The sequence below is a fragment of the Anolis carolinensis genome, chromosome 3 (assembly GCF_035594765.1).
Source record: "Anolis carolinensis isolate JA03-04 chromosome 3, rAnoCar3.1.pri, whole genome shotgun sequence".
In the NCBI taxonomy this organism is placed as follows: Eukaryota; Metazoa; Chordata; class Lepidosauria; order Squamata; family Dactyloidae; genus Anolis; species Anolis carolinensis.
Window position 1 is genome coordinate 172,929,326 of NC_085843.1, and position 13,510 is coordinate 172,942,835.

Consider the following 13,510-nt stretch of genomic DNA (forward strand, 5'->3'; position numbering starts at 1 on the left):
GAGATTTTAGTTTGATTTTTGTCAAAGTCTCATTGATTTGTCCTCTTGGATTTTTATGGAATCTGTAGAAGTGTTCTCATATTTCAAATTGATCAGATTTCACTATGACAGATAAAAATAAGAAAGGGAATGGTATGCATGATCGTGATTTTGGTATTTAATCATATAATTTCAGAATTGAGTATCTGATCGAGTTTCTTCATAGCAAACCTTCAAAGTCCTACTCTTATCCTGTCCGCCTCCCTACAACAGTTTCCATGAAGATTTATGACTAAGCAAAGATGCAGAAACTCATGGAATCAATGGGAACTTGTTAAAGGCCATTGATTCAATGTTTCTAATCAACTTCGGACTGACAATTTGATTTAGCTTGAAGTATTTTGTTTGTAAGAGAGCATGATTAGATTAGGACTCCAGGAGATATGGTTTGAATCCACACTTGGCCATGGAAACTCACTGGCTGACCTTTCATCTGACTCAGGGTATTTCTGGACTAATGGATGATAATATTTTGCAATTGTCCCAGCATTTCACTGACTACTTCTTTCCCAGAGACAGCTTGTAGTTTGTTGGTCATGTGCTGAATCCATTCTAGGTTTTAGCTCAAGCTTTAAATATAAATTCCACAGCTTGGATATCTCCTTTAAGGTCTAAATTAAAAGCCAGAACACATTCACTATCCTATTGAAATGAAACCATCAGTTATTACTTTATCCTGTAGAGCTAAGTTCTCCATTTTGGGCCACACTGCTCTAGCGTAAATTCCAGAATGCTCAAAAATTAACTACAGAATTGCTTCTTGTTGGTAGGAGCTACTTTGCATTCATTCTCAGCTGTTCCAATATAAAGCTCAAGTGTTAAGTATAGCACTGCGGCAGGGCAGAACAGCTGAAATGTAGAGCAAGCTATTCAGCAAGAACACAAAGAATGGCTTTAAATTCAAAAGGAAACTGCATAGTGCTGTGACAAGCAAGATTTGCAAGTCAATCTGTGTGTCTGGCTTATGTGGTTTGTTACCTTTAAAAAAATCCTATCATAAAATCTAGAGGATAAATGAGAGGAAATTCCTCTGGCTTGTACAGTATTTAGACTTAGAAGTTATGGTTGTTCTAGAGGCCTCAGCTGCTACCTCTGGCCATCTAATTTTACTCTGCATAATGACCTTATATCAGATGAATTGGATCCACTTAGAATTCCATGTAGTATTCATACAGATTTCATTGGCTTGTAAATTTTAGGCAAGTCGCAGATGTGCTGGGCGCCAAAACATTTTGTGCCATTGTGCATTGGCTGTGCAATCAACAATTTTAGATTCCGACAAAGCAATAATCGTTTCCGCATGCTTGGTCTAGGGGAAAAAAAGCTTCAGTTTATGGAAAAGGAACGGGGGAGATAAGTTTTCAAATGAGCTTTTGATCCAAAGTATCAATATTCCAAATAGTCATTCATTCGATAAATAAAATGTGGGGAGATGGAAGGGAAAGAGATGGGGTTCCAGAAAACATTGTGAGGTAGATAGCACCTCTAAACTGTGCAACACTGATTTTCTAGACAGCATGCTGTGCAAATGTTAGGTAACCCCCTTTCAAATCATACATTTGGAAAAACAGCTCTGTACAAGGGATATTCATGAGGATTTAGAAAACCAGAGTGTGAAAAGCTATGTGGTTTGGTGACTTAGAAATTGGACCTATTGGCTAGTAACTAAGTAGCTGAAGAGTGTGAGAAAGAGATTTCTTTTCCCATGAGTGCTAAAAGCTACAAAGGAAGAATTCACCAGGTTGAATCTCATTTTCCCCTTGAATAGATTAATGTTTTGAATGTGTGTTCCTGCATGGCACAAGGTTGGACTGCATCGTCTTTGTAGTCTCTTCCAACTCCATTGTTTTGAAGTTGTCTTTGGTAAGGCAGTTTTTCTCATCTTCAGAGACTCTTCTCACAATATTAGTGGTGGGGAGAGGTAAGATTGAGTCACTCTATATTGGAAGACTTATGCAGTTGCTTAGATGATCACAGCAAGAGAAAATGAATGCAAAGTGCTTGACAGCACTGTATTAGCTTTATCATTATAGTACAGTAATAAAATGAATATTCAATAAGATTTGAAAAATGGTTGAAAAATGTGTTTTGATTTGCTGAGAAACCCAGCTGAGAAGTTTAGCCTGGCTAGAATCTTTGTAATTTGGGACTGAATCCGCATACAGTTTAGCCACAGTTATGACCTGCTATTCACAAGACCAGTATTTCCATGTTCCCTTATCCACACTTTAAAAAAAGTTCTTCCTAGGCATTTCCAAGATCCTCCAGTATGATTCCATGGTATGCTTTCAGTAGGCATTGAACACAGTCAGGCTGAAGGACCTACAAATACTAGAGTGGCATTTTATCTAGGTATTTTCTAGATCTTTCAGTGTGGTTCTGTGATATGTTTCTGCTGGATGCTGTTCATTTCAATAGGGTTTGCCATTCTCTGATGTTTCTTATTTACATGGTAAGTCCAGGAACATATATCCCATTAATATTGTATTGTATTTTCAGAGCACAAAATCACATTTCTACATTGGCTAGATAAATTTCTGTAAGCATTTAATGCCCCTCAGCTCAATCCCACAAGGCCACAAGGTCTGTTCTGCTGGAGATTGGGGCATGAATGGATGGCTTGTCCATCCCACTCACACTAGTTAGCGGAGTGGCAACATGGAAGGATGAGAAAGATCCTACTTCTGATTCCCACATGATGAAGGTGGAAACGTCATTCATATGTGCCCTGATTACTAGCAGAATTGACTTCTTCTATGGGCGATGGGAGGGGAAAGTTACAATTGGGGCAATACTGCCATGTTCATTACTACATAAAGATTGTGGGTAAAATCCATTACAGATGTCTAACACTATGTTATGCATCTGTAAGTGTGATACTGAATTTTGGGCAATATTTCTATGTAGAAATATTATTTTATGTTCCCAAAGGTTTCTGTAGAGACTTATACTAAGCAAAATTTACATGTGGTGATTAGTAGGGTTGTGCATGGATCCCCTTTAAAAATGGGCTATGACTGTTCCAGCTGTTTTGGTCACCATTTTTTTCCCATCCGCAACAGACCATGTGGCTGGTGAAAAGGATTGCTTCCTGTTTTGTTCAGCTACATGTGGAGTGTGAAGAGGAAGCTGTGTGCCTGTATGAGGTTTCCCTATAATCCCTGCCTATTGAGCCAATCAGAACAGAATAAAGTAATGACAAGCTGGGCTTCCATATATCTGTTGTCAGTAGGCTTCTGAGAGACAGATCGGTGATTTAAATTCTCAGAGCTGCTCATAACTTTGCATGTTTTGGCTTGCTTTTTGACTCAAATAGCAATAAATAAGCAGTTGACTTTCTATACACTTGAGAAACTGCCACCAATGGTACCCTTCACACAAGGCAAACTTCAAATGTCAGGTAGAGGATGTATCTAGCTATTTCTAAAGCTGAGGAACTAATTTATACATATATTTAAGAATGGCTAATGCTCTTTCAGGTAGTGTGGCTCCCACTGAAATAAGTGTTTAAAAAATGTGCCTCCCTTAATTCAGCTTTATTGAAAGGGTGTTGAGGGCAAACAATCCCAGAAAGGGTGGTTTCTTCAGTCTGATGCCTTTAACCCAGCTCTTATTGAAGGATATAAGGAGAAAGGATCCCAGAAAGGATGGCAGTTTCCAATCTTTCTATAAGGAAAAATGTGTTAAGCCAACTTAAAGAGGCTTTCACCCATGTGATGAGGGGGAAGCTGGCACGGTGTGGGCTGCCTCGTAAAACCCAGGCTGAGGAAAGAAGGGAAAATAGAGGGAGAAATAGCCAGGTCTCCCTTAAATCCTGAACCCAGCTGGCTTGAGGCTTGGAGCAGCTTAGGAAAGAAGGGTGAATGAAGGAGAAATAGCTGGGTCTCCCTTTTTAAAGCCTGAACCCAGCCTGCTTAATGAGTCCAAGGCTTCCTTTCATGTGATGAGGGGGATGAGGGAAAGCCTGGATGGTATGGGGTGCAGGGTAAGCACCACCAGCAGTGAGTGTGAAGAGGTCCAAGGAGAAAGGATCTCAGAAAGGATGGTGGCTTAAGTCTGATGCCTTTAATCTAGGTTTTATTGAAGGATATAAGGAAATAGGATCACAGAAGGAGTGGTTTCTTAAGACAGTTCACTTTCTCATGCCTTTACATTGCTTTAAAAGTCAGGTTTTTTTCCCCAAATCTGAATATGATATTTGCAAATGTGGATGCATTTTTTCAAAAAAGGACTGAACCAAAATTCCCTCTTATCTGCACCAGCCAAATTAAATTAGGAACAGCTATTTCCAGCATAGAGAGAATCATTTTGTATTTCTTTAAGTGTTAAGATGAGACTCTCTTGTAAAAAATATGTCTACTATTAATTGATCATTAACGTTGAATATAGTTGGAGAAGAAAGACTGCATTAGAAACTAATGCAGTTATCGCTAATAGTAAACAAGGATTTATCTAAAACAAATCATGCCAGACTAATCTGATCTCTTTTTTTCAATAGAGTTACAAGCTGGGTAGATGCAGGGAACGCTGTGGGTGTAGCATATCTGGATTTCAGTAAGGTCTTCGATAAGGTCCCCATGACCTTCTGGCAAACACACTAGTCAAATGTGGATTGGCAAAACTGCAGTTAGGTGGATCTGTGGTTACATGAATGAACCCAAAGGGTGCTCACCAATGCATCAACTTCATCCTCGAAAGAAGTCATGAGTGGAGTGCCACTTAGGCAGAAAAAATAAATGCAAGGATACAGAATGGGGGATGCCTAGCTCAACAACAGACACAAGCTGGAATGTGTCAGAGGAGGACAACCAAAACGATCAAGGGTCTGGAGAACAAGCCCTATGAGGAGCGGTTTAAAGAGCTAGGCGTGTTTAGCCTGCAGAAGAGAAGGCTGAGAGGAGACATGATAGCCATATATAAATATGTGAGGGGAAGTCATAGGGAGGAGGGAGCAAGCTTGTTTTCTGCTGCCCTGCAGACTAGGACGCGGAACAATGGCTTCAAACTACAGGAAAGGAGATTCCACTTGAACATTAGGAAGAACTTCCTCACTGTGAGAGCTGTTCAGCACTGGAACTGTCTGCCCCAGAGTGTGGTGGAGGCTCCTTCTTTGGAGGCTTTTAAGCAGAGTCTCTGTATGGCCATCTGTTGGGGCTTAATTGAATGTGATTTTCCTGCTTCTTGACAGGGGGTTGGACTGGATGACCCATGAGGTCTCTTCCAACTCTGTGATTCTATTATTCTTTAATGATGAAAAAGTCTCCACAATTTGGTCCTAAAATCAAAAAATCAGCTATCAGCTATGGGTAACCAATATCCTGTTCTTATAAGCCGCCCCGAGCCCTAGGGGAGTGGCAGCATATAAGTTTGAATAATAAATAAATAAAATAAATAAAATAAAAGTTTGTCCATTTGCTTTTTTCCTTCTTTTTCTGTTATTTTTGAATGAGTTTTCAGTCTCCTCTCTCTACATTATATTTGCATATCTCTTTACTAGGTTTTGCCACCCATTTTCTCCTGTATATCATTGTTCACACTTCTTCGCTGGCTGCTTTTCTTTATCGCTCTCCAGAAAGCCACCCTTGCTTCTTTCTCTTGTCTGTAAAATGTTTCCTATTTGCATTCTGAAGTGAAAAACACATTGCTACAAAAGACTGGGATTGCTCAGTATTTCACCATATCAGGGAAGCTGTTGGGAATGACAAAATTTCTGCAATATTTGCGGGTTGAAGAACCACAACTGAAAACAGCCATTTGGGCTCCCCATCCATTCACAATGTAGGTACCTGATATAATTTAATAGTCTCACCTGATAGAAAACCTTCTCTCTTTTTCCACTGCAGCAATGAAGTCTTGCCGAAAGGTCTGTAATGAAGACAAGTGGTGCTAAGGACTACAGGGAGCTTTTAGTATTGCTGCAAAATCATTTTACCTCCCAGGACTAAAGCATTATGTCTCTGTATTATTGTGCAGCCTCTTAGGCTATAAATACTGTTCACAAGTAACCAAAATAAGTACTCTGTTTACCAAAGTGCAATTTACTTTTATAGAAACCTTGATAGATTTTCTCTGTAAACAATTACATCTGTGATACAAAATTTGACGGGCAAATCCAATAAATTTTAGCAGTGGTTTTGAACCTGTGGATCCCTAGGTGTTTTGGCCTACAGCTCCCAAAAATACCAGTCAGTTTACCAGCTGTTAGGATTTGTGGGAGTTGAAGGCCAAAGCATCTGGGGACCCACAGGTTGAGAACCACTAAGTTAGAGCAATAAGGTGTCCTGAATTGTTTTAAGAGGCAGTAGTTATATAATTAGAAAAATAACTGGTTAGGTTAAAATCCTATATGTAGAAGAATGGTTAGGTAAAAAGTAAGATATATTAGGGAAAGGACTAATTAAGAAAATATACAATGGGTTAATAATAGGTAAGGAAATAGGGCTGAAGTTGTTAGAAAATGTATGGGAAGGAAATCTAGGGCCAATGACGGATCTTGACTGGAAAAGTGTCTAAATTAGGTGTAAAGGTTTTCCCCTGACATTAAGTCCAGTCATGACCGACTCTGGGGGTTGGTGCTCATCTCCTTTTCTAAGCCGAAGAGCCGCCATTGTCCATAGATACCTCCAAGGTCATGTGGCCGGCATGACTGCATGGAGTGCCATTACCTTCCCACTGGAGCGGTACCTATTGATCTACTCACATTTGCATGTTTTTGAACTGCTAGGTTCAGAGTTTTATATTATTTGGGTCATTTCTTATGTGAAAATGAATAAGTGTTTGCTAGAATCATGTCCCATCTATGTTTGACCAGCAGCAATTAAGACACCTGCTAAAGACTGAGGGCTATTAATAGAGTCTGAGTAAGTCTTGTGTTAGTGTTGTTAGTGGTGTTGTTGTAAAGAGTTGTTGGAGAGAGGAGTGTTGTTGGAGTGTTATGTGTTTGCATTACATGAAGATGCTGTGATGGTGGCAAAGATGGTATTGCTGCTGAAAAGCTACTGAAGGAGAACCGAAGAGAGGTTTGAAGAGGTTTGAAGACGGAGAGTCCAGAAACCAGAAAGGTTAAAGCTTGAAGATAAGAAAGCTTTGTTTTTGCTGCTGATAAAAGCAAAGGACTGTGTTTTGTATGTTTTGTTTATATAAATCTTTCTTTACCAAAGGACAGTTTTGTTTTGGGGTTTTCTCCTTGGACGAAGGGTGCAGCTTCCGCAGAAGGGGTTGAGAGTTTGGAACCCAATTTGCTAGCTGCGACAGGCAGGAGCTGGGGTTAACAGGGGGTGCTCATTCCGCTCCCGGGATTTGAACCTGGGACTTTTTGATCCGCAAGTTCAGCAGCTCAGCGCTTTAACACACTCTGCCACCAGGGCCCCCTCTCTAAAGTAGAGAAAGGTTAAAAATCTGTCAATAAAATTAAAAGAAAGTGTGTATAAAATTATATGGAGATGGTATACCACACGGGTTAAATTACATCAGATGGATAGGAAGCAAAGTTACTATTGCTGGAGATATGATATGTAGAAAGGGACAGATTTTCATTTATTATGGGAATACCCCACGCTGAAGAGTTTCTGGAACAATATATTTAAGGAAATAGAGAATATTATAGGACTAAACATCACCCCGGATGCTAGGTTAGCATTACTAATGGATGCCACAAAGTTTAACTTAGAAAGGGAAAAAAGAACTGGTGATTATTTTACCACAGTAGCAATAAATTGGAAGATAGAAACCAATCTTACTCTGGAAGCATGTTACAGGGAGGTATGGAATGTAATCTTAAATGACAAACTATTGATGGACATGAGGGTGTTCAGGGGGAAATTAAAAGATAAGAATTACCTCACAACCTCTGAGGATGCCTGCCATAGATGTGGGTGAAATGTTAGGAGAGAATACTTCTGGAACATGGTCACACAGCCCGAAAGACATACAACAACCCCGATAAGAATTTGATTCATAGTGATCGGTTTTCATTAAATATATTTTAGAATGTGATAAGTGAAAACGATACAACCTTATGGTCAGGGGTTTTGGATATTACATTTGTTTGCTAGTTGATGCATAAATTTATGGCAAAGGAAATGATACTTGCTCAGGCCTTGGTGGTGGGTTTATGTGTTTGTAAAATGTTTATTGATTGTGTTTTGTATTCTGTTTACACTGTAAGCTGTTAATGTATGTAAATAAAATTTTATATTAAAAAACAATTACATCTGCATATGTAATTCATATTTGCCAAGGCATAAGGATATAAAAATGTATTTTCTTCAGGTAACAACAGGGAGCATAGTAATGAGGAAAAGTGAGGGCAAAACATGGCACCCTTCTTTGAACTTTTCCTCCCTTCAGCTATTTCATGTGGATAAGAGACCATCATATGTAAAACTTGTGTAGATATGGGGTGCCTGCTACAGAAATGTATTCTTTGTGGAAGTATGATGTGGGAAAATAAGAAGATGCATTAGACTATTTAACAATATTTGAAAAATTTTCTGTTCCTCATTTGAAAGTGTTATTTCCTGTTTAATTGTGTGGTACTTACTTTGAAAATAGTTGTTATACTCCAGAAACTTCATTTCGACAAGCTTTCGATGGGTGAAAAACTTGGGGCTATGTTCTGTTCTTATTGTTATTTAAAGCCAATTGTATTGTTTTAATCTATTTCTGTAAACCGCTCCGAGCCAAACTGGGAGTAGCGGTATACAAGTCCAATAAATAAAAATAAATAAATAAATAAATAAATACATTTGTGTTGCTGTGACAAACTATGTTGACTTGGTTGAGATTCGATGAGATATTCATTGAAAAACTATAGAAAAATATGCTGCAGGATGTCCCACAAAAATAAAATTTTACAGTTTAATAAATGTTTGCCATGTTTTAAAGATAGAACCAACTAAGAAATGATATTTACAACCCAGGAACAACAATAGTGTTACATAGTCTTATGTAATGTCAGTTCATTAGTCCATCTATCCCAGTCTTCACAACTCTAACTGGAAGAGGCTCTGACTGGTTTTGCTGCTGCTCAGTCGTTTAGTCATCTCCGACTCTTCGTGACCGCATGGACCAGTCCACGCCAGAGCTCCCTGTCGGCCGTCACCGGCCCCAGGTCCTTCAAGGTCAACCCAGTCACTTCAAGGATACCTTTCATCCATCTCGCCCTTGGTCGGCCTTTCTTCCTTTTCCTTCCATTTTCCCCAGCATCGTGATCTTTTCCAAGCTTTCCTGTCTGACTGGTTTTACACAACCACAAAATGTGGAGTGGAACTGGAATGCAAAATATTGGTTCTGCCCCACATTGCAGTCCAATAAAGATACCCTGCACTGCCTTGGGTGCAAGGGGGTACTGCCACATATGCTGAAGACTATTCAGTGCTGCTAGACAGGGGCCTGAATTCCAGCCTGCCAGCTAAAAGGAGAAAAAAGGGTACCTACTGTATCATGGGCAGCTTCTCTTCTTGGTCCCATGCCATGTAAGTGGCAAAGAAGCCTGGGAAGGGTGAACCCCCTGCTCCTCCCAAGCTTCTTTGCCATTCATTTTTTTCAATAATTTTTATTGAAGGATTTTCCTAGGGATAGGGAGGGGGGAGGGGGGAGGGAAAAAAAAAAGAAAACATCCAAATGGGATAAGGGGGGAGGAGGAGCAATATGATAAAAGCTGGAAAAAAGATGGAAGGGAAAAAGAAAAAGAGAAAAAAAGTTGAGCTTCCTTTCTTCATTAAGGTGGGGGTGGTGCAAGAAAAAAAAAACCAAAAATGCAAAAGAGTATAAGGGAATAAATTCAGCGGGAAAAAAAAGTCCATCATGCTTCTCTTTACTGTATCCTATTGTGTCTCCAGATTTGTTGTATGTCGAGTTCAGATAAGCAGCTTAGTCTTGTTTGCTTTCATCCATTTTTTAATTAAGTCCAGTCGGTCTTTTTTCTAATCTTTAACTGCATTGTTGCAATCCATGAGGTCAGTTTGTCCATATTCATGATGTCCATCATCTTCTCCAGCCATTGGTCCTTTGTTGGTGTCACTTTCTGTCTCCACATTCTAGCGTATACGATTCTCGCGGCAGTAATGATGTAGGTAAAAAGCTTGTCTGTGTTTGTACTCCAATCGGTGTTTGTTAAACCGAGTAGGAAGAATTCCGGTTTTAGAGGAATTTTTATTTTCAAAATTCTCTGACTGATCTCATGTATCTCTTTCCAGTAGAGTTTGGCCTTATCACAGTTCCACAAGAGGTGGTGAAAGGTTCCATCAAATTTGCCACATTTCCAACAATTTCCATTCAAATCTTTCGACATTTTCGCCAATTTGTGTGGGGTTAAATACCATTGATGGGTGATCTTAATTAGATTCTTTTTTAATTCGTAGGAGTATGTGTAATTCATTTTTCTTTTCCAAATTGTCTTCCATTCCTCTAATGTAATCAATCTACTTATATTCCTAGCCCAATTTATCATGTATTGTTTGACAGCTACCTTCTCAGTGGCTCCTTTGCCATTCATAATGCACAGAACAACAAAGAAGATGCTGAAGACCATGCAGTAGATGTCTTTTCTTCCTTCTACTTGGGAAAATTAAGGTGCCAGAGGCAGAAAGGAACAACCGTTTCCCATCCCAAGAACTCCTGAGACCAAAGAGCATGGGATGGCCATTGAGACAACCACCACTCATTTAGCATAGGAATTGGTGGTGGGTGTCCACACTTCCCAAACACAGGGGAAAGCCCATATCCTCATGTTTTGTTTTGTTTTTGTTTTGTTTTGTTTTTTAAAAAAGAGGGTTCATCTGCTTTAAGCAGCTTTCCCTGGGGTAAATCAGTCTGCATGCATTTTATAGATGCCTGTTGGTTGATTTGACCCCATACCAATCTAAATGGTGATGTTACATGGGACCTCTGTGTGGTTCCAGACAGGGATTTTTCCTAGAAATTCTCAGGATTGAATCTAGGAATTTCATAATACAAAGCATGAGTTTGATCACTCAGTTGTGACCTGGTTAAGTAACAATAGGTATAATCTGCACTGGTTTAGCCCTTCTAAGTCTCTCTGAAATTCACAGAGTGGCTAAACTGGGCATACAACTTTTGCACTGTACGCAACAGGGTTGAGATGTGTATAGCCTTGATTGGATCATGCAAAATATATTATGAAATGATTGGTCAAATTAAATGATTTTCCCCAGTGAAAAATCATTTTGTACAGCAAAGTAGTGCACAAGGTGGAAATTATTGGATTTCTCTCAAGGATGCTAAATACTAATCATTGCCAATTGATTCATACCTGTTAGATTTAAAACTGTACTGTGCAAACAAGTTTCTCAAACAAGAACCTAATTATTCATGATTACATTGCTTCCTTTTCTACCACCAAGGATTCCTTATGTATTTGGTTTTCCTGCATACCTTGTATATTATCTTTAGGATAGAGAAGAAAGGCAATACATTTCCACAGGCAGCATGTAGGACAGGATAAACAACTACAATCCACAGTAAAAATTTGAAAATAAATATTTTATAAATAAATAAAAGAAATAAAGAAATGGCAAATGAAAGTCAGTATGGTATAGGGTTCTAATCCCCAGACAGATATGGAAACTTACTGGGTTACCTTGGGCAAATCATACTCTGTCAGCCTGAAAATGTGCTTTTCTTTGTTCTTGGATGTGAGTGAATAATCTTGTAGTGACTGACAATTTTTAATATGCTGGGAAACCTTTTGATTGAGGATGTGAATGTCTGCAGATACAGTACTTTCTACATTTCTTCCTCTCATTATTAGAGACATTACTGTTCTCAGATGAGAAAAACACAGCCAAAGGAGATATCCTTAATAAAACATTTGATTCCTTTTCCAGATAATTCAATGATTGGAGATACTGTCATTTCCATCATCAGAAACAAGACCTGTAATTCACATAACTCCTCTTTTCCACCCATCACTGTCCATCTTTGATTTTCCATATATAGAACCATGAAAACAATGTACTACAGAAGACAGGGTGAATAAGCCCCTTTTATTCTCCAAACCCTGAGGAGCCGTGGTGGCGAAGTGTGTTAAAGCACTGAGCTGCTGAAATTGCAGACCGAAAGGCCACAGGTTCAAATCCCGGGAGCGGAGTGAGCGCCCGCTGTTAGCTCCAGCTTCTGCCAACCTAGCAGTTCGAAAACATGCCAATGTGAGTAGATCAATAGGTACCGCTCCATCGGGAAGGTAACGGTCTCCATGCAGTCATGCCAGCCACATGACCTTGGCGGTGTCTACGGCTCTTCGGCTTAGAAATGGAGCTGAGCACCAACCCCCAGAGTCAGACATGACTGGACTTAATGTCAGGGGAAAAATTTACCTTTACCTTTTATTCTCCAAAGCACCAAAATGTACACACAACTTTAAAGTCTCATTGTTTTTGTGCTTCATTTCAAGAGGCTGGAGAATCTCACCGAAGTAACTGGATTTGGCTTATAACCTGCAGTTCTACTCCTAGGTCCCACCTAAAGTAGACCCACTGAATCAACTGTTGAATGATAAATCAACATCTAGACCAATCCAATTGATTCAATGGCTATACTCTAGTCAAGGCTAATGATACAATTCATGCCAAGATTAAAGTCTTTGTCAACTCTGATCTATGTCCCATTTTCACATAGAAATTAAAAGGAACTTATTCCTATGAAACTATTTAGAATAAATCAGAAAATATGCTATAGGCTTTTTTTCTTCTACTATATGATAGTGATGGTAATAGATAAAGAGTTGCTAATTGTGCATCATTCCAGACATTCCTGATCTACAACAATTATAAGCTATGTTGAGGAATGCTGGCAACTGCAATTCAACTATACTTGGAGGCCTACACTTCCCACCTTTCTGATACCTGAACAAAAGGAAAAGAAACATGTTGAAGTACAGCTATATCATTAGTGGTCACTAAGAACAATTAGGCGGGAAGTTACAACAGCAATTTTTCTACGTAGTCTCCAATCCTTAATAAAATCGAATTGGTATTTAATGAGCTTCTATTTTCACTAATGGGAGGAGATTAAAGCTGCTAGCTACCAGGTGAATACTAATGGAGATTTCTTGAGCAAATTAGATTATCATTGCTTTAATTTTAATATATGGCAGAACACACCATTTGTTCTTGTCTTTGTTAAGTACAGAATTCTTGCTCATGGTTTGGAAGGTCTTCCATTAGACATTTTAAGGGAGAACATGAATTGTATCAAAGTTATAACCAAGTATAGCCTAAAGCAAAATTCAGAGCAAATTTTCAGGGCCTATAGGAATTTTGCAGGATGTCAAAAGAACTCTAATAAGTTTATCTAAATTACTAAGCAGTTTCCCCATTCAAGGTTATATAATTGCTCTTTGTGTTTAGCGAATGTTTTCAAAAGTATTTAAAATGTTTACATTAGTCCTTCAGCAAATCTAAGGAAGTTTAGAATAAAATGTTGATGTGTGTATGTGAGAGAGAGAAGG